At 38.1% G+C, this 22,504-nt stretch overlaps 1 pseudogene; it reads right to left on the reverse strand.

Moving 5' to 3' along the window:
• Positions 1–3,565: 3,565 nt before the first annotated feature.
• Positions 3,566–4,366, reverse strand: LOC121489828 (annotated as a pseudogene).
• Between the last annotated feature and the right edge of the window lie 18,138 nt (positions 4,367–22,504).

Raw genomic sequence — 22,504 nt, forward strand, 5'->3', positions numbered from 1 at the left:
ACTTGTGGCCAATAATACTATAACTCATGCCCAAATAATGCTTATCTAGTACATGTATTTTCTCTGTAAGGCACATCACAACCCTTTGTGTCAAGAACACTAGATAGTACTTTAGTGCTAGGCTATTTTAAGCAGCAAAATCACCAAGAAAAAATACAAAAATATGAAAAACGTGGCACTAAATAGATCACAAAAAGTATACTTGTTTACTACAAAATTACTAAAACAGAAGGCAGAATGTTATCTTTTTTAACCTTAGCTGGGAACATGTGAGTCCTGCAACTCAAATTTTTTGCAACTCTGCACATTTCCGTAAATGACCACGAAAGCATTTTAAGTATTGATTTGGGGGTTACAAATACATTTGACAAGTAGACAAATTCATAAATAGGAATCTGCAGATAATGAGAAGGTTGAGGATACTATAGAATTTGATTTGTTGTTTTTGAAAATTAGGATTTTTGCATCTGTGTCCATAAGATTATAATTATACAGTCCCTGTTCTTTTTGACATCAAGGTAAATTGAATTTTGTGACTTTTCCTCTATATTCTCTGAAACATGTTATATGAAATACAGATTATGTATTTTTCTTGACAAAAGCATATATTTTCATCTTAAAAATTGTTTTTTGGAATAGGGAGGGGAAATTTTGACAACTTTTCAACTTCTTAATGTTTATTAGTTCATTCAGCTTTGTTTTCAATCAAATTTGTTAACTTGTAATTTTTGTTTGTTTTTTATTTTTATTTTTTTATATTTTTTTTGTTTTTTAGAAAATTTACCTGCATCTAAGGTTTAAAATGTATTGGTTAAATCTTTTTTAAAGTTATTTTCTTTCATATCTCTAAAGTATCTATAAATATGCCATGATTTTAAAGATTTATTTATTTATTTTGGAAAAAGAGAGAGAGCACTCACATGGGGGAGGGGTAAAAGGGGAGGGAAAATCTTAAGCAGACTCCCAGCTCAGCTCCACCCCAAGGTTGGACCTGACCTCATGACCCTGAGATAGAGACCTGAGCTGAAACCAAGAGTTGATGTACAACCAAGTATGCCACCCAGGCATTGCAAAAATGTCATGATTTTAGTTCAATTATTTATTTATACCTTCTTCCTTTTATTCTTGCTCAGATTATTTAGAGTATTATCTTTCATATTCATCTTTTTAATGACTCTGCTTTGGGCTGCATTGATGATCTCTCCATTGTTGTTATCGATTTAATTAATTTTCTTGCTTATTTTCTTTTTTTTTTTTTCTTGCTTATTTTCATTCTCTTATTCCCCACTTTATTTTAGCTAGTTAGTTAGTTTGGTTGATTTTTATATTTCAGTATAAAATGTTTCTAATTTCCACTTTGATTTTCTTTTCAAATCATGGCTTATGTGTTTTATTTCTTTGTTTAAAAATATGTATGAAATTATCTTTTTTTATTTGTTTGTTTGAGGTTGAATTGTACCACACTGTGGACGAATTTGGTCAATTTTTACAAGTATTTCATTACAGGCTAAAGATAATAACAACTAAATACAATAGTTACCCCTAAACTGGATCTGTGCTGCAGGGGGGAAAATGCCATAAAGGCTATTTTTTAAAAATTTTTTATTTATTTATTTATGATAGTCACACAGAGAGAGAGAGAGGCAGAGACATAGGAAGAGGGAGAAGCAGGCTCCATGCACCGGGAGCCCGACGTGGGACTCGATCCTGGGTCTCCAGGATTGCGCCCTGGGCCAAAGGCAGGCGCCAAACCGCTGCACCACCCAGGGATCCCCATAAAGGCTATTTTTATTTCAACTGACAAAATTTGAAATTAGATAGTAAAGTATCAATATAAGAATTTATAAAGTTGGTAACTATATAGTGGTACTATGAGAGAATATTCCTATTTTTAGGACATACACATTGAGGCATTTAGGGGTTAATGATGACAATGTGTGTAACTTACACTCAAATAATTCAGGAAAAAATTTACACACTCATACACACAGAAAATGATAATACAAATAGGTAAAATGTTTAGAGTAGGTGAATCAGAGTAAAGGCTATACAGGTGTTCTTTTTGTTATTTATATTTTTCCCGATTTAACTTTCTGTATATTTAAAATTATTTCCAAATGAAAAGTGTAAAAAGTGTTTTATGGTTCCTCAAAAAGAGTGTGAATTTTCTGTTAGATGCAGTATTTTATATGTAGTAGATGAGTCTTTTTAGCTATGTTATTCACATCTCCTATACCCTTAATAATGGCCCTCTTCATCCATCTGATTGTGTGGTCTACTTCATCCATCAGATTCAGAGAGTTAAAAAAAATCCCAATAGCTTTATATTATTTGAGTTCCTACGTGGTTTTGCTTTATACATTTTTTAAATGTATTGCTAGGAATATTATTGTTTCTTCGTTTTTTTTAAATCTTTTATAAAAATATTTTATTTATTTATTCATGAGAGACAGAGAGAGAGAGAGAAAGGCAGAGACACAGGCAGAAGGAGAAGCAGGCTCCATGCAGGGAGCCTGATGTGGGACTCAATCCTGGGACTGTAGGATCACATCCTGGGCTAAAGGCAGGCACTAAACTGCTGAGCCACACAGGCGTCCCTCTTTTTAACTTTTATGTAATTTCACCTACTATAAAAACAAACAAAAAACAAGGCACACCCACTTGCCAAATCTGGGATAAGCTACATAACAAAGTCAATAATGGTAATAATAGGTCATAACTTAAGGAATAAAGTAAGAATCTATGAGTCCCTGCTGATACAGATAAATAATGAAATAACAAATAGGAGGGGAAAGGTCATCTTCACATTAAAATGTCAACTAATAAATGTAGAGCAAATGATTCAGTTATAACATCGTCATTTGGCAGCCATGATAGAACAATTACATTAAGGAAGAATTATCAAGGAAGGCTAAAGTGAAAGAGTGATTTTGATGACAAACAGGATATTTGTATAATCTCAAAGTATACCCCCCTATAAGTATGTATTAATTACAAAGGGAACATAGTAACTTCATAGTGGAGAAACTTGACAGACACCATCTTGACTATATGATCAAGTTTAGTTCATTAGATATGGGACAAATCAATATTTTGTCATCTAGGTCATGAAACATCTCCAATTTATACTTAGATGGTTGTATCCATTACATGATATTTTCCCATGGGCTATGCCCATAAATGTATAGATTCCTGGTGTATTTACCATAAGCAATCCAACCAACAGGGTTCATCCAGTTAAAAGCATTCCAAAGATAAGCCCTCCCCTGTTAGCAAATACTTTTAACTCTTTTGCTAGGAGGTAGTCATTAACATTTTCACGAGGAGATTAGGCCTAGACATCTGCCTTGTTTCTGCCCCCACTCTCTTCCCCCTCCCCCAATAAATGGAAAGGAAAAAACTGTAGACTTACTGCTTAACCCTTTTCTTGCCATAGACAACACAAATATATGCATATTCTCCTCTGTAGTTGTTTTTTTGTTTTTTGTTTTGTTTGTTTTCTGTTTTTTGTTTTTGAAAGGAATCTTTTATTACCTTTATGTACAGAAAATTCAACAGCGTCCATTCAGCCCAGTTTGGTGGCCAATTCTTTAGCGTTTGCTTTTTGCAGCTTGGCGATGCAAGCCACCGACTTTGGACACAGGACATTGCCTCCCCAGTGGCACCAGATCTCATCATATCTGTCATTGTAATTGGTCTTGATGGCATCTACCAGATAAGTCAGAGCCGCTTGTCTTCCAAGTTACCGTGTAAAGGCAACAGTGGTGCAGGTCTTCCTGTGGACCAGACTCCCCAGCCTGGCCTTCCCTTCATAATGCAGTAAGGAACCCCCATCTTATGACACAAGGCAGGCAGGAAGACAATGAGCTCAGTGGGATCCACATCGCATGTGATCACTACCAGCTGAGCCTTCCTGTTTTCCACCAAGGTGGTGACAGTGTTAACCCCAGCTCAAGGGACAAGTGGCCTCTTAGTGGGGACATTCCCTTTGCACATAGTTTTCTTCTCAGCCTGAGCCAACAATCTCTACTTCTTCTCTTGCTTCATCTCTGGTCTGTACTTGTGGGCCATCTTAAGCAGTTGAGTAGCTGTTTGGTGGTCCAAGGCCTGGGTGACTGGTTGATCACGGAAGGCACTTTTAAACATTTATAGAGAATAGCCCTTTGCCACTGCAGCCAGATGTAGTGGGGCCATTTGACAAAGAGGGTGAAGTACTTTTTGGCCTGGATGTCCTGTCCAATGCCAAAATTCTTGGGTCTTTATTGAACAGGGCATTGACCACCTTCCTGGCCTCCTGCTTCTTCACAACAGCAGGGGCGGAGGCCACCTTCTTCCCCTTTGCCTTCTTTCCTTTCGGCATCTTGGCTTGCTGGAGGACTCTCCTCTATAGTTTTATTCCTGGTGCCCTTCATTGAATGGAAATACTTTGTCTTGGGCAGCCTGGGTGGCTCAGCGGTTTAGCGCTGCTTTCAAGCCTAGGGTGTGATCCTGGAGACTCTCTGCATGGAGCCTGTTTCTCCCTGTGTCTGTGCTTCTCTCTCTCTCTCTCTCTCTCTCTCTGTGTCTCTCATGAATAAATAAATAAAATCTTTTTAAGAAAGAAAGAAAAGAAAGAAAGAAAGAGAAAAAAAGAAAGAAAGAAAGAAAAAGAAAGAAAGAAAGAAAGAAAGAAAGAAAGAAAGAAAAGAAAGAAATCCTTTGTCTTGATATAATTGTGTTCAACAAATTTTCCTCCATGGCTTGTATTTTTTAATTGTTTATGAAATTGCTCTCCACCTCAGGTCACAAAGATACTCTCCTTTCTTGTCTATTCTTGTCTCAGCTTCATTGGATAATATTTCTAAATCTTTATTGCAGAGTTGGAACAGCCCTCCCGATCTCCTAGCTTAATGCATGTGGCTCTGATCCGGCTCCCTGTGTGCAGGGTGTGAGCTGCCCTTTCCTTCCCGAACAGGTGTCCTCTCTCTAGGCCCAGCATTTAAGGTTCTCCTAGCTTCAAAAACTCCATTTTCACTTCAGAGTCCTTGTGCTGCTTAGAGTTAAAGTTCACTCTCTTTTTTTTTGACATCTTCAGTTTTTGCTTTTAGCTTGGCTATGTTTTTCCTCTCTCCCTATTTTTTTTTTTAAGTAAAATTTTTGCGGCTTTTTTATGTATGCAGCTTTGGTGATAGGCAATCTTTCCACATAAACCTTGTCTTTTATATTGATTAAACAGTTATAATTTTTTCCCTCTGTAACATCAGAGGAAAGAAACCAGTTACTTCTGAGGGTAAGAAGCTTTGGGGGGAAATAACAGAAATATCTGAGGAATTTTATCAGTTTTTTGTTTAATGTGATATGTGATGTGACTTCCTCAATGGATTTCCCTCAATCTTCAGGAGAATACTCCTTTTCTTAAATGTCTTTCATTGTTCACAGAATTCATTAGGTTACAATTTGAGGTTCAAATTCCACTTCTTTTAGTAGCTGTGTGACCTTGGAAAAATTATGTAACTTCTCAGAGTCTCAGTTTCCTTATTGCTTCCATCAGGTTAATAATATGCACCAAATAATATTTTTGTACTAAATGAGAAAGATCATGTACATGCCTTTCCACCCCCATGCCTTTCCACCCCCTAGAACAAGAAAAACAGAATAGTAGAATGGAAAGATTTCCAGAAGGATCTGATTTGTTACTAACTTACACTGCAGTTTTGTCAGCCTCAGCCTAACAGTTTCATCGCATACAAAATAGTCCCTAAAATTTCTTCCAAATTAAAAAGTCCATGACATAGGTTTTACAATTGCATTTAAGATAAAAGCCTGACAAAGCCCCTGTGTAGTACATTTTTTCTTTGCAAATGTTTATTTATATTATAAATTTACTAAATGAGAGAAGTGATTTGACTTATGAGTTAAATATCTCACTAGGTAGTGTAGAGTATTTAAGTTCTCTGCTTTATCCCTATACACAGGTACGGTGCAACCAATTGCAAGATGTATGTCAGATAATGTGTTCCTAAAATTATTAACTGAAATGATAAGTAGGAATGGAAGGAAAAAGAAGAGGCAGGAGAAGGGGATCAGAAATGCTGAAGAGATGTTTGGGTGAGCAGGGGGGCATTGGCTAAAATCTGCTTTTACTTTGGAAGTTTATTTAAACATTTACTCCTTAAACACAACATTGAGACTAATTTAAGTCTCCTGGTTTTAATTTGCCGAATTTGATGATCACATGGAAGTTCTGGTTACCAGCTGGAAACCAGTTTTTCCTTGTAGCTCCAAATGACAAAGAACTGAGTGAGATAGAATGGATAAGGGTGCTGTGTGTATTTTTACCCTTTTACAAGTCATCAATCTTCAACGAGATTCATTTTCTTACAGGCAATCTAAATTGATCCATGGTCATTGGAAAATAACAGGCTATTCTTAAATAACTGTGAACAGGAGGCTCAAAAGTAGCTCCTGTTGGAAACAGTTGCGGAATGTTCAAGAAATATGCACATGTACACACACAAAGAGGCCTCTCCCAGCAATGGAGGAGCAGCTAAACTGCATTGCTGCAGAAGGCCATCGATCACATTTATTACATTGCAGACAGCAGCAATTTTAAGTGAGGCTGGGTTTCCTGAATGAATTCCAATAATTCAAGTTATGATTCCTAATAAACTGTGTGTCAGACTAATTCAATATTACTTGTGTGCCAAAAAAAGAGTTTAAATTATTAGTCATATTATATGGGTAAAAATACCTGATTTTTATTACTTTACTCATTAATAAAGACATTACAAACCACAAACCATTTGGTAATTTTTAAAAAATAAAATAATGAGAGGAACTGCACAAACCCTAGCAACTGTATCACAATTGCACGAATGGTCAGCTGTTTTTTGTTTGTGTTACATCAGAAATAGATTTATTTGGAGTATACTTTGAACTTTGAAGAACACTTTTTTTTTTTTGAGGTTTTTGTTGTGTTTTCCAAAATGAAATGTTTTTATTGGTTTGTGAATTACAAAAGTAACTCACAGCCATGAAAAAGAAAAAAATACAAGATATATAAAGTGAAATTTCCCCTGGATAACACCATTTTTGGATATGTAATTTTTTTCAAAAAGATGTATGTTTTTCAGGTTTTTAATAAAGAGTTTTTTGCCCATCCCTCCATCTATCTGTCCATTGAAACATATTTCAATTTTTAAAAGTAGAGGTTGGGGAGAAGGCAGGACACAGTGGGTTCCTGTTTCCATGGAGTGGAAGACTTACACATCTCACATAATAGGGCACTACTCAAGATCCCCTGTGAGCACAGAAAGGCAGCCCTGCTGTAGGGTATATGGAGCTGTGCGTTGGGAGTTTGGGTTTCCATGTGCTCATTTCAGCTTCATTTCTAACTAGTGTGCAACCTCATTATAAAATGTGTGTTTTTCGCATGTTAGTCCACCTCGATTATATTCTGCTTTAGAAGTGTGTTTTGAGAAAGGGATCATTAATTCTTTTTAAAAATTTTAACTGTAAGTAGGCTCCATGCCCAATGTGGGGCTTGAACTCACGACCCTGAGATCAAGAGTTGCACGTTCCACTGGCTGAGCCAGTCAAGCACCCAGGATCATTAATTTTTGATGAAAGATCATTTTTATTTACAGGAATGATCAATTGTGGGTGCTCTGAAATACTCTAACCAATCAAAGAAAAAAACCTTATAATGACTACTCAACTAATCTCCTTTAAACTAAGCTTAAAACATTTGATGTTTTTGAGAAATAGAAACAGATGCCTCTCTTGGTTCTAAGAAAATGCTTCAAAAATTGATCATGTCTGGTCATTGATAAGATGATAGTAGAATTAGGATTAGTAGCACAGACAAAGGTTTGGGAGTGGTTGTCTATGCAGGCTGAATTTCAAAGATGTGGTTCTCAGAAATACAGAGGGTTTTGTATAGAGCTGAATGAACCTTCCACAGTCTGAAAGCCCATCTTTGGGAAACAAATATCTGGTTGCCATGGAGACACTCAAGGTGGATGAAGGATGGATTAATCAAAATACAGTAAATCCTTTTTACGAGCTTCCTAAGAAATCTAGTGTGACATGAACTCTCTGGACTGTCTCCTCCTGTTCTTCCCTCCATCACACAGGAAATCCACTATGGATACAATGACACACATTTATTGTGCTGAGTTCTATGTCATTCTCTCTTGCTTGAAAGGCATCATCATACAAGCACAAGTGTTTCTCAAACATTTATTTTTTAAAATAGTCTTTGAAATTTAAGGGAAAAAATGATCTTACTCTCTCTACAACAAGGAAAGAGAGAGGTTAGAAATAGTCTCTGAAAACTGATTATTTATGAAAGGAGCTATATTCTCTAGGGAATAAAGATTATGAAATAATTTGTACTGAGATAGAAGCAGAATGCAGCTTGAGTCTAAAAAGAAACCTACTCTGATCATTTTATTTTATTTCCTTTTTTTTCTAATCTGATCATTTTAAATGTTTAATTTAGTCCAAAGCAAGTCATTTCAGTCTAAATATTAGTTAAATAAATGAATGAATCTAAATAAATTATTAACTTGAAAAAATTAAGTGAATAAATAAATTAAATGAGTATTCCCTTTCTTCTCAACAAACTGACGGGTCAAATTAATCAAAATAGTTAATCCAGTTGTGGGAGACATTTTCAGAAGCCTCCAGTAAATCATTCTTGGGCAGCCAATTCTATTTTAACCCCTGGTTTTGGATAGCCACTGCATCAAGTAGATTGGATGCGCTAGCACAGAGAATCAAGCTGATGTAAGTAGATTTTGGACACTCTCCAAGAACGGATAAAGGCTCACAGTGAGGATGTCAGGTACCATAGGCATGGAAGCCCAGAGGGACCCAGTAGAGAGCACAGGCAGGGAGGTTTTCCACAATGGCATGCTGGGTCTGAGAATCCATGTGTTCTCACAGACTGAAAGGCTGATGGGGCAGATGCAAATTGCAAGGGAATTTAGCATAGGGTGAAACAGTGGTTCTCAACTGGAGCTGAATGTGTCATGACCGGGGGTAGGGAAGGCTGGGAGGGAGAGCTGCTGGCATCTAGTGAGTGGATGCCAGAGATGCTGCTGAGCATCCTACGGTGCACAGAACAGCCTCCTGGGGGAAAAAAAAGTCAAAAGTGCTGAGGTTAAGAAATCCTGCAGTAGAAGAAATAGTTAACAGATTCTAAGCAGCCCTTTAGATGGTTCATCAATTCAAGGATTTACATGAACAGAACAAAAGGACTATATCTTCTGAGCAGAGCAATAAGTAATCAGCTCTGGACTTGGAATTTGAGGCCCTAGATCTCCATCTAAGCCTCACTACTTATTATTACCTATAACACGGCAGCCTCTTTGAGGCTCACTTGCTTAATTTGTTATAGTAGACTCAGCCAACCTCGAACTGAGTGAGCTGACCGGTGTGAAATCACAGAATACAGTGAGTGTTCAAGAAATAATGACTGGAAACAAGCCAAAGTGTCTTGTCTTTATTTTAAAAACTATTGACTTTAAATTTAATTTTATAATGAAGCAAGGCGAGTCAGTTTTGACCAATGGTGACAAAAAGAAGAAAAATCATTTAAAATTCATTATTTATTTTGGATCTTCACATATTGTAGGGGAGGAAAACAGCTTTCTTCAACCCTCTTAGGGTCCCTGGCTGGGTTTGAAAATGGACATAAAACAAATTAACAGAAGAAGCACATGTACATCTCATTGAATTTTTACATGTACATGGGAGCCTTCGCAAGAGAATGAAGACCCAAAGCAGTGACCAGAGTAGAGAGCTTTAAACCTTTCAGGCAAAGAAATAATGAATCTGAGGAAATGACAAGACAGAGAGGTTTGGGCTAGGGGTGTTCAATGGTGAAGAAGTAACCAGGGAGATAAGGGTTAGTTTAACAAGGTTTATTTATCAGATTTCTCAGCCCCCAATTCCCTGTCTCTCGTGAGAAGAATGGCTTCCTCCATCCTGGTACAGGGAGGGGACCTTTCACTTGGGAAATTTATGACCTGTTTCGTAGGAGAAGGGAGACGGGGGGAGGTCACAGTGACCTTTTTCTGTCGCTTTCTCAGACTTACTCAGTTTAAGATACGTGACATGCCAAGGTACCACATTTTGGGGTGGCATGTCTTGGACCCCATCAGTATGAAATATAATTTTTTGCTTAGAGGCTGCTGGGTGTGAGGCTGCAACACTGCAGAAGGCTATATTTCTTTGCCTTAGGAAAAAGAAGATAGGGAAAATGTATGGGGAGGGCCAGTGGGAAGGCTGGATAGAAGTGCAGGGTGCAGGTATTTACCAAGATCTCAGAGATGATTTGCTTTGGGATATGCAGCGTGCCCCTCTCCTCCACGTCACCACCAAATATCAGTAAAGTCTTTGTTACTTCTTTGTGATTTGTGGGTGAGAATTTGTTTGTTTAGTTTTTAATATCACTAGTGCTGATTCCTGCTTCAGTGTGACTATATAGGGGTATCATTAGCTCATGTGAAGAAAAATGATCTCAAACTTGGAAATAAGTCAAAGGGTAATTAATGTCATGCTAAGAACATTTTCAAACAAACCTATCTAAGGATCGTCAGACTCTGGTAACTTAGAATTGTTTGCATAATTCATCAGAACTCAGAGATTTTAAAATTCTGAAAGCTGATTTGGGGCCATGTTATTCTTTTTTGTTTAGTAGGAAGGATAAACCTGAAGGTTATGGTTTTATTACCCTGTAGGATTTTAACCACTGTATGCCTTTGTCTAAATCAGCAATTTTATTTCAGCATGACTTTTCTCCCCATTTATTGTAAACATCTCAGTTTCCTACATTCCCCTTTGAATTGTTTTTATCATTCTGCTGGTTACCTTATTAATAGGTTTAATTAATCTTTGGTATGAACTTACTATCTATATAAGAATTATATTTCCAAAGAAATTCTTTCAAAGAAAGAATTATATCTTCAACATCTTGAGATGATGCTTTGGTACCCATATGCAGCCTTGTGCGAATTAGGAAAAAAGTGTTCCTTCTTTGAATACAGTTAGTTTTCTTATGTTCAAGTGCAATTTTTAGAAGATAGAGTATTATTTATTTTTTAATAATAAAATTTACAACAAGCCTGAATTCTATATAAATTCTACAAATTAAATTATCGAATACACAATAAAGGAAATACAAATTTTTGATCGCAATAATAACTCAGTAGAATACTTAAGAAACCAGTAAGATTTCATTATTGGTTATAAAATAGCTTTACATCTTGCTTTCACAGAGATAAAATTCTTTATGACAGTTTCAGTGCCTATTTGGCTTTAGTGTCTTGTTTTCTAAAGAAATGAACAGTTTTTCTCATGACATTGTATACCTTTAATAAACTTTATTTTCACAAAGCTATAAAATTGTCCATTGGCAATTGCAACTGCAAGGTGAAATTTATCCTGGGAGCTACAAAGCGTTATTGGAAATGTGTCATGTAAATCATTGTTGCAAATATATGAGATACTTCACCTGGAGTATTCTAAGTGTAGATTTTAGAAATCAACTTACTATTTAGTTGCCTATACATTGAATTCCCATCAGTATCATTTCCCTTACTTTGTTCACCAAGCAATTTCAACTATTCGTCAATAGCTCCTATTCATTGGAATTCTTTAAGTTACACTGGCCATCTGTAACACTGAGAGGCCATTATGTTCTTTCAGACTTCCTTTGAAGGTGGTATTGTTATAGCCAGCTTAGAAAAAGAGAATTGAATTTGGAATTGAGTTTTGGATTGTAGATGGGATTCTAAGTTGACACTTCTTATTCCTTCCTTGGTACTGTCTATACTGGGAGACTTGCCGTCTATGTCAAGATAGTCTGCTATTTGTTCAGTATCAATATATTTTTCATAAACATTATTGCTTTGTCTTAAAAAAATGTATAATTCTGAGCAGCCCTGGTGGCTCAGCAGTTTAGCGCCGCCTTCAGCCCAGGGCGTGATCCTGAGACCTGGGATCAAGTTCCATGTCGGGCTCCCTGCATGGAGCCTGCTTCTCCGTCTGCCTGTGTCTCTGCCTCTTTCTCTCTCTCTCTGTCTCTCATGAATAAATAAATAAAATCTTTTTTAAAAAATGTATAATTCCTTTGATGCTTTCAAGTGCATCGTGTACACTGAATTTTTTTCCTGCATCATTTTGCATTTAACATCAAATTTTACCCAGCTATTATGCCAAATGAGTACTGAGCAAATAAATGTAAAACTGATTATTTTTAAGACCAAGCTTTTACTTGTGTTGCAGAAATATGTAACAATTAATGTCACAATAATTTCTAACAGAGCATTGCCTTCTCTTCAGTGAGTTTCTCCTGTTTTTTTTTTTGAAGATTTATTTATTTTTTGAGAGAGAGAGGAGGAGGAAGGGCAGAGGGAAAGGAAGGGAAATCCTCAAGACAACTCCCCCCTTTGTGGGATGCAGGGCCTGATCCAGGGCCCTGAGATCATGACCTGAGCTGAAATCAAGTTGGACACTTACTCGACTGAGCCACCCAGGCACCCACCTTCAGTGAGTTTCTAGTGTCATGATAGATTCAGCTTGACTTTCTCATCATTTTTTTCAAAAATGGCTTCAAATTTCTCTTTCCTAGAATCATTTTTAATCAACCCCAACACAGAAGCCAAAAAAGATATTGCATGTTTTTTATCAGGATGAAACAAAACAAGGAATATAGAATGTTTTGTAAAATATTTCATGATTTGCTCCTGCAATCCCTTGTTTCCCATGTATATTTGTGGCACCATCATGTCTCCTAGTCACTCAAATTGTTTTGTCTAGATTCAGTTTTTGTAGACATTCTGCTGAGAATTGATATTATCTGTGTCAACATAACGTGACTGTTTTTCTCCAAGAGATTCTAGCCCATGAAGATTAGATTGAAAACCAATAAATAACTAACGTCATCATTTGTTTCAGGAAATTCTTGCAAACCAGTTTATTCAGGTGAATAGTTGCCTCACTCTGGCAAACAGCTAGTCTTATCAAAAAAAAAAACAACAAAAAACAAACTGTGTGTTCACCCGCACAAACAGCTTGCTTATCAGGACAAGAATTTGTTTATCCAGACTTGTTTTAAGACCTGCTGTGTCCACCAATCCTAATGTATTACATCATAAACTTTGGCCAATCTTCACCATTTTCCTACCTTGAAGGACTTGCCTTAAATTACGTGAGTCCAGACCCTACAGCATTCCCCTGCTGAGACACTAAAACTCTGTTAAGATGGTGCTCTCCTGTATTTATAGCAGCCATGTCCACAATAGCTAAACTGGAAGGAGCTTGGTGTCCAGCAAAAGAAGAATGAAGAAGATGTGGTCTATGTATACAATGGAATATTACTCAGCCATTAGAAACGACAAATACCCACCATTTGCTTTGACATGGAGGGACCTCAAGGGTATTATGCTGAGTGAAATAAGTCAATCGGAGAAGGACAAACATTATATGGTCTCATTCATTTGGGGAATATAAAAATTAGTGAAAGGGAATAAAGGGGAAAGGAGAGAAAATGAGTGAAAATATCAGTGAGGGTGACAAAACATGAGAGACACCTAACTCTGGGAAATGAACAAGGGGTAGTGGAAAGGGAGGTGGGCAGGGGGTTGGGTGACTGGGTGATGGGCACTGAGGGGGCACTTGGCGAGATGAGCCAAGTGTTATGCTATATGTTGGCAAATTGAACTCCAATAAAAATTTTTTTTTAAAAACTAAAAAAAAAAAAAAAAAACCTAAAGCAAGAAAGATACATAGAGGGAAGATTTCATGAGTTAGTTAAAATGTTAGTTTAAGAAAGCCAATGCAAGAAAACATGCACATAAAACATGCACAACAGTGTGTGTCTAAAATACATATGGTATACAAAATATGCATTGCTGAATTTGTACACTATACAATAAATATTTATTAAGCATTTGCTGTAAAAAAGAAAGAAAAAGAAAGAAAGAAAGAAAGAAAGAAAGAAAGAAAGAAAGTCTTCCCAACCCCAGCAGTGCCCTCATGCCAATTCCTATAATAAATCTCACATTTTATGTGTCTACATTAAAAAAAAAAAAAAAAAAAACAAAAAGATGGTGCTCTCCCTTGCTGCCTTAAGCCTAATACACTTGATTTTGCTTGACCAACAGGTTTTTCTGGAAATTTTTTGAGAGAGTCAGCAGTCAACATTATTAAAAATACATATAGTCTTTTCTACTCATGTCATTACTGAACAAACTACCACAAAATATTCACCTACAGACATGTTTGCCTTTTTTGGAATCCAAAAATCTGGTAATAATTCTAATCTGTTCTACACAGCTTGCATCAGGAGTCATATCTAAAATAGGTGCGAAATATTTAGCACTTCTTACCTAATTCAAACAATACATCATTTGCTGCTGATGTTTATATTCTAAGAAAATGCTCTGTCTTCAATGTTATTATTTCTTGCAGTTCCTTCCAGATGAAGAAAATTCCCATTATTATGCTCATGAAGTTCTTGGATGCTCTGAATACTAGCGTTGCCACACCAAAAACGAATCATCTCTCTTTACAAAGATGGTGCTGAAGGGATAGAAAGAAGCCCCTGCTCCTCCCAAAGCCAAAACTAAAGCAGTCTTTGAAGGCCAAGATGGCTGTACTGAAAGGTGTGTCATAAAAATAAAGAAAATTCACAAGTCACGTACCTTCCAATGGCCCAAGACACTGTTTGTTTTCTTTCTTTTCTTTTCCTTTTTTTTTTTTTCGATGCAAGCACACGAGGATTTATTTACAAGCTCAAGCTTGGGTCCAAGTATACCAGACAGAGTGGAGCAGGGACTTGGACCCAAGACACTGTTTTCAAAGGCAGCTCAGCTTATCTCCGAAAGAGCATCCCCAGGAGAAACAAACTTGACCACTCTGCCATCATCAGGATCTCCCTGATTCCTGAGTCAGTCATGAAGAAAACAGAAGACAACACACTTGTGTTTCTTGTGGATGTCAACATCAATAAGCACCAGCTCAAACAGGCTGTGAAGAAGTGCTACGACATTGATGTGGCCAAGGTCAACACCTGGATCAGGCCCAAAGGAGAGAAGAAGGCATATGTTTCAATGGTTCCTGACTGATTCTTTGGATGTTGCCAACAAAATTGGAATCATCTAAACTGAGTCCAGCTGGTCAAAAATAAATATGAATTCTTCACCCTAAAAAAAATCATCTATATTGCATTTTTAAAAAATTTTTATTTATTTATGATAGTCACACACAGAGAGAGAGAGAGAGAGAGAGAGAGACAGAGAGACAGAGACATAGGCAGAGGGAGAAGCAGGCTCCATGCACCGGGAGCCCTGTGCGGGACTTGATCCCAGGACTCCACGATCGCGCCCTGGGCCAAAGGCAGGCGCCAAACCGCCGCGCCACCCAGGGATCCCTATATTGTGTTTAAAAATTGCACAAGGGGCAGCCCGGGTGGCTTAGCAGTTTAACACCACTTTCAGCCCGGGGTGTGGTCTTGGAGACCTGGGATGGAGTCATGTCAGGCTCTCTGCATGGGGCCTGCCTCTCCCTCTGCCTGTGTCTCTTATGAATAAATAAACAAAATCTTTAAAAAAATAAAATAATAAAATAAAATAAAAATTGCACATGATATTTGATCTTGCTTTGGAGCAGTTTCTGTTTTGTAGTGTTAATAATTATGGTTGTATTTTAAAAATCGCAGTTCAAAAAAATAAAACCACAGTTCAATTTTAAAAGCCTAACACTGTTTTTTGATATGCATTTAATTTTCTTCATCTTAGTTAAGAGCATGTGATAAATGCTGCCTATCTTTGTACTATTGTCAAGCTCCAGTTGATTTTTTTCCACTCCCTAAGACTTTGCCATAGAGACAAAATACAAACTCCTTTTAAGTAAAGAGGTTTAGCATTATTTATTTGTCATTTGGAAGAATTTGTATGTAATGTTCCTCAAAACTTATCTGTGACTTGAGGTGGATAATTATCAACCAGTCGTCTAAATATTAACGTTTTATGGATGTGTACTTGCATTCATAGAAAGTATGTTAGGTTTAATGGAGTGTTGGCTTCTTTTCTCTTCGAGTTTTTTTTTTTTTTCTCTTCGACTTTACATGGCAATTCATCTCTTATGATTGACGTGGAGATAGAAGGTAAAGTCATGTTCTGCCCAACCAGTGACATTTCAATGCTACATTCTGCTGAAACTATTAAATTCTGGATCTTTTTCTTTTTTACTTCTGCTTCTCATCTATTTTCTCCAAAAAGTCAATTATACAAAGAAGTTTTCTTTATTTTCTCTAATGGATTTGTTTTCTTATCATTGGCAATTGAAAAAAATTATTTTTGACATCTGAAAAGAAGCTATGAGTAGTTTAATATTTTATCTTACAGTGTGAAACACTTAAAAATAATAGGTTTGGGGAAAATATAACTTTACAGTGTAGAAACCTGGAAGACACTACCTCAACTGAGTGATCAAAGTTAACATCTCAGTAATGAGATATCAGCGTCATGTGCCTCCTGACATGATGTCCTGAGAAGGGCTCAACATCACTTCTCTGAAAATCTTACAAAAATAGCATAACCTAAATTTATCATGAGGAGACATCAGATCACCCTGCATGTCATCTTCCAAGACCAATTTTGTGACACCAGGTGTGTATCTTACAATTCAATTCAGTTCTGATACTAAGTACCTGGCGTTAACATAGACCCCATAGGTTAGAAGGCTCAGTCTAGAACAGCTTATGGAACTCAGGAAAGTGCTGTACTTCACAATTACAGTTTTATATACAGGATACAACTCAAGACGAGCCAAATGGAAAAGATATATAGAGCAAGTAGTGAGGGGTGATTGGGTGTGAGGAATGCAGAGCTTCTATGCCCTCTCCAGGTATGCCACTGTCTGGCACATTGATGTGTTGTTCACCATCCCAGGAATTCCCAGAACCTCGTTATTCAAAAATTTCTTTGTCAAGGCTTCATTATATAGGCATGATTAGTTAAATCATTGGCTACTGGTGATTTTTTTAAAAGATTTTATTTATTTATTTATTCATGAGAGACACACAGAGAGAGAGGCAGAGACACAGGCAGAGGGAGAAGCAGGCTCCACGCAGGGAGCCCAACCTGGACTCCATCCCGGGACTCTGGGATCATGCCCAGGGCTGAAAGTGGTGCTAAACCGCTGAGCCCCCCAGGCTGCCCTGATTTTTGTTTTTGTTTTTGTTTTCTTTGGCAACTGGCCTCATCCTAGGGTTAGGAGTAACCACATTAATATAACAAAGACATTGCTACCACTCAAGAAATCCGGGGGTGGGGGTGGGTGTGGGGGTGGGGTTTAAGAGCTCTGTGGCAGGAACAGGGAACAAAGACCAAACATTTAATTTATTTATTTGAGAGAGAGAGAGAGAGAACATAAAGGGAGAGGGAGAAGCAGACTCCCTGCTGATCAGAGAGCCTGATGTGGGGCTCAATCCCAGGACTCATGACCTGAGCTGAAGGCAGACACTTCACTGACTGAGCCACCCAGATGTCCCTGGCCTGTGCTTTTAAGAATTGTCAAAGTCATTAAAAAAAAAATCAATAAAACAAAGCAAAATGAAACTGTTCTGTATTGCAAGAGACTCAGGGGTCATAATAAACAAATGTAATGTGGGACCTTTTTTTCTAGACCAGGAAAACACATTACTAGGACAATTGGTAATATTTGAATAAGGTCTTTGATTAGCTAATAGAATGTTAGTTTCCTATTTTTGATCATTTATGACAGTTATGTAAGTTATTAACATCAGGGAAGGGTGGTGAAGAGTATGTGGAAAACTTTTATACCATCTATAATAGTTTAAATATCATTTATTTAAAAATAGAAATAGGTTCAAAATAATATACTTGTTATACACTCTAAATTTTAATCGCAGTTATTTTTATAATGACGAATTTCCATCATAAACACTTCCTATAAAATATATAGTGGATGATCATTTAGTGACCTCGAATTTATGTCTATGAAGTACTGCTTTGTGAATTTTTCATGGCGTGTGAATACTAGTTATTACATGATGATTTATATCATAGTGAAAGAACTTAGACATTGTTGAAAAAACAAAATTCAACTGAATAAATTTAAAGATCTTGTTGGCTTTATTCAATGATTTATGAATCAGGCAACATTCCATTTAGCAGATAGAAAGAAGCTCCCAGGAGCTGTATGAAATGGAAGACTTATAGGCAGGAGGAGGGAGGACAAGCAAGTTACCAGTGAAGAATGGATTGTTTCAGGCAAGGTCACCTTCCTTTAGGGGACAACAGGGATCTATCAAATGGATTACCTCAATAGTGCTGACCAGGAAATTCCAGATTGACTGGTTAAGACTACATTCCTGGAGAGAGCTGAAACTATAATTAGGTTAGGTAGTAAATCTTGATTAGGTGATGTGTGCCTTAGCACAAGTGACTCTATTTGGGACCTGTTATTTTCTTTTTTTTTTTTTTTAACAAGATCTGTATTAGAAACTCAACAATGCCTTTCTATAGGCATTTCAGCAAATAGCTGATGATATGAACGGTACCAAATGTTAACTTTAGCCAGTGTCGTAGCACCAATAGGGAATTGTGGTCTGAATTTTACGATACTTCCCAATCGATGTATTAGTTGGCAAAGTGTATTAAAACTGTGCTCTGTAACAATCAATTGACACAATTTTATCCTTTAAAATTTGTTGCAAGCCTGCATGGCAAACAGCAAACAAAGATCAAAGAAATGTCCCATAATCAATTATGATCATTATATCTGAATATTATATTCCTTTTTAAAAAAAAATTTTTTTTTTAATTTATTTATGATAGTCACAGAGAGAGAGAGAGAGGCAGAGACACAGGCGGAGGAAGAAGCAGGCTCCATGCACTGGGAACCTGATGTGGGATTCGATCCTGGGTCTCCAGGATTGCGCCCTGGGCCAAAGGCAGGCGCCAAACCGCTGCGCCACCCAGGGATCCCCTGAATATTATATTCCTGCCATGGCAAATTTAAGCTATCTGTTCTTTCTTTCTTTCTTTCTTTCTTTCTTTCTTTTTCTTCTTTCTTTCTTTTTTTTGAAACATCTATTTATTTATTTGAGAGAGAGAGAGAGAGCAGTGAGAAGGGGCAAAGAGAGGGAAAGTCTTTTTTTTTTTTTTTTTTTTTTTTTGAGAGGGAAGGAGTCTTAAGCAGATCCATGCTAAACACAGAGCCAGACCCAGGGCTTGATCCCATTACCCTGAGATCACGACCTGAGCTGAAACCAAGAGTTGGATACTGAACAGTCTGCAGCACCCAGGTGCCCTGCCATCACTTTCAAACTATTGTATTTCAGTTAGTGGGTCTAATGTAGTATTTCAATCATCAAGTCTAAGGGCAAACCGGTCCTTTAAACTAACTTTTCAGTACCTGGGGACCCTAGATCCAGAGAGTTCTTTGGTGAGGCAGCCTGGATTTGGTGACAGACTAGGTTGGGACATTGAGGTATGATCTCTGAGGACATGTGGCAATTACATAAAAGATTATCGGGATGTGTTGGGCACCAAGGTTAAAGGTTAATGATACTGGAAAGCCTGTCTTCAGAGCAGCTCTGAGAGGTTTATGGCAGGGATTTCCCTGACAACTGCCAGAGGTCTTCTATCTCCTTGTGCAAAAGCAGCTCAGACGGGTTTGCTCTTCCTCACACTTGCTAACTACACTGTGGACTCAAGGTCCCCTGGGTTACAGCTTTTCACCAGTGACACACTTCTTTCCAGTGTGGCCAGTGTTCTTGGGCAGCTGGTGGATGTGGGAGTGTCATCCGGGAAACCAGACAATTCAATGGGTTCTGTTTCTAAGGGGCTGATGCTATTCCTGGCAAAAAGAGTGTGAAATATCAACACTCAGGTATTTCAGAGCAAGCATGAGAGAGCTATGAGGACAGTGTACCCTAACATGAGAGCTGCAGTGGAAGAGGAAGCACTGGTTATGTCCTAATCACCTCAAACTGGAAATAACACAAATATCTCTCCTGAATAGAATGTAGACACTGAGGTATTTATAATACATACATACAATGAAATACCATATATGAATGAAAATGAATGAACTTCAGGCAGAGGCAAATTTAATTTAAGACAGCATTACAAGATTACTCAGTATATAGCATTGAGAAGATTCTTTTATCTTCTTTTGGAGAGAGAGCATGTGTGTGCACTCATGAGTGGTTGGAGGGATGGTTGGAGGGAGGAGCAGAGCAAGAGGGAGAGAGAGAATTTCCAGCAAGCTCCACACCCAGCACAGGAGCCCAACACGGACTCAATCTCATCACCCTGAGGTCATGGTCTGAGCTGAAATCAAGAGTCTGGGACGCCTGGGTGGTTCAGTGGTTTAGTGCCTGCCTTCAGCCCAGGGCGTGATCCTGGAGTCCCAGGATCGAGTCCCACATCGGGCTCCTTGCATGGAGCCTGCTTCTACCTCTGCCCGTGTCTCTGTGTCTCTCATGAATAAATAAATAAAAATCTTAAAAAAAAAAAAAGAAATCAAGAGTCTACACTTAACCAATTGAGCCACCCAGGTGCCCCAAGAAAGACTCTTTAAAAAAAAATTATAATCCATATGTCTAATAAAATCCCACATTACACACTCTGAAGTACAAGATACTGAAATAGGACACAGTTGTCACTTTTACCTTCATTTTGACCCCTGTCTATACTCCCCCCCCCCCCGCCCCATACTTTTCTAACTAATTAAGTTCTCTCTAGCTCATCTCTTAACTCAGGCAAAAGACCCTGTGGACAAAACATACTCTGCTGAGAACCGAAACTGTCCCGTCAAGCAATAAGGACTGTCCAGAGCCAACGAGATCCTGCATGATTGACCCCGAGACAGTCATTGACCTGACCTATACTGCCCAGCTGCAGGTGCCCACTGATCTTTGTCCCTCATTTTTCTTATACAAACCTGTACGCTTTTTCAGCACTTTGGAGACAATCTTTGAGATGTTAGTGTGCCATCTTCCTGATGGTGGCCTCACTGAAATAAATTCTTTTCTTGTTTCACCACCACCACTGTCTCTCTGCTTTTGTATTTTGTCAGTGTTGCCTGGAGGAACCTGATCTGTTTGGGATGCCCAGAGCCAGGTGCTCGGGCACCCCTGCTGCCCTGGCTGCACTGAAACATAGATTAAGTGACAAAGGGAGAAAGCAAACACCCTCAGGATGGTAAGTAAAAGACTTTGGTTCTCTTTCTGGGTGGCCTATTTAAGGGACCAGAGGCAATCAGTGGACCGCTTAATTCCTCCAAAGCTTTGTGTCTGCATATGTCAAATGGGGTCGATAATCCAATAATTATGAGAATCACCATGACAGTGTATGTGGAATCAAATACCTGCAAAGGATTTCGCTCATATTGGCATTTTCAATCTCATGGCCACTTTAAAGATTGGAAAAACAAAAGACCTCTTCTCATAAAGTTAATACAAAGCAACCAATTATAATTACTGGCCAGTAGAGCATGATTTACCATATTTTCCAGAAACCTGGGGCACTTCTGGAACCCTACCAATCCCCACAGATATGCCACCAGATTACGTGTTTCCCTTGTCGGAAAGAAAACCACAGGCCCAAAATGAAGTCACTTATGCTAGGCCATGTCACCAAACTGGGGCTTAACACTTAACATAAGTACAGTTGCAACCTCTCTCAGCAAGGTAGTTTTAGCTGGTCAGTCAGGAATTTTCTGGTCAGCGCCAGTAAGGTAATCTGTTACGTGGGTTCTCTCTCTATCCCCCAAAGCAAGATGAAGTCATCTACCTAGGTAGACCCTTGTGTACTCATGGGAAGGTGACCTCACCTAAAATAATGCTTTTTGGGGTTTGTTTATGGCTTCCTTGTTCTGCTTTAAAGCCTTTTCCCTTTCTGTAGCTCTTTGGAGCTCCCTTTTACTTCTAGATGGGATGTTGTCCAATTCAGGAATCATGAACATAAGGGCTGCTACCAAACCAAGAGCTGGAACTAGCAGGCTGCTGTGTCCTGTAGCAGGGTAGTAGCCACTCTAGGCCATAGGATCCACCTATGGATCAGTCATGAGACTCCAGCCGGGATTCGGGCCTGGGCACATACCTGTGGTCTCCTCTCGAGGAAGCAGAGGCCAAGGAGGCATCGGCTGTGTGTGACTCCTGCCAAAAGACACAAAAAGCTCCTGAGGTATCCTGGTACAGATGAGAGCAATTTTCTCCAGGGACTATATATCCAGGCATGGACTTAGGTCACTATGTGGGTCTTCATTTTTTTTTTCTTTAATCCTTTTACTCTAATAGTTAAATATGAAGACCTGAGCATGACTTTGGTGGGCTTTTAATCTTGAATTAAATTAGAAGAAGGTTATTTTCTTCTTTTAAAGTCATGAAGACACAAGAGGAGGATTAAGATCCGGGGCAGTGGATGGGACAGAAGGTAAGTGGTGGCGAACAATGGGTAAGTAGGCTAGAAGCCTGGGT

Source organism: Vulpes lagopus, chromosome 4 (assembly GCF_018345385.1).
Source record: "Vulpes lagopus strain Blue_001 chromosome 4, ASM1834538v1, whole genome shotgun sequence".
Taxonomy (NCBI): domain Eukaryota; kingdom Metazoa; phylum Chordata; class Mammalia; order Carnivora; family Canidae; genus Vulpes; species Vulpes lagopus.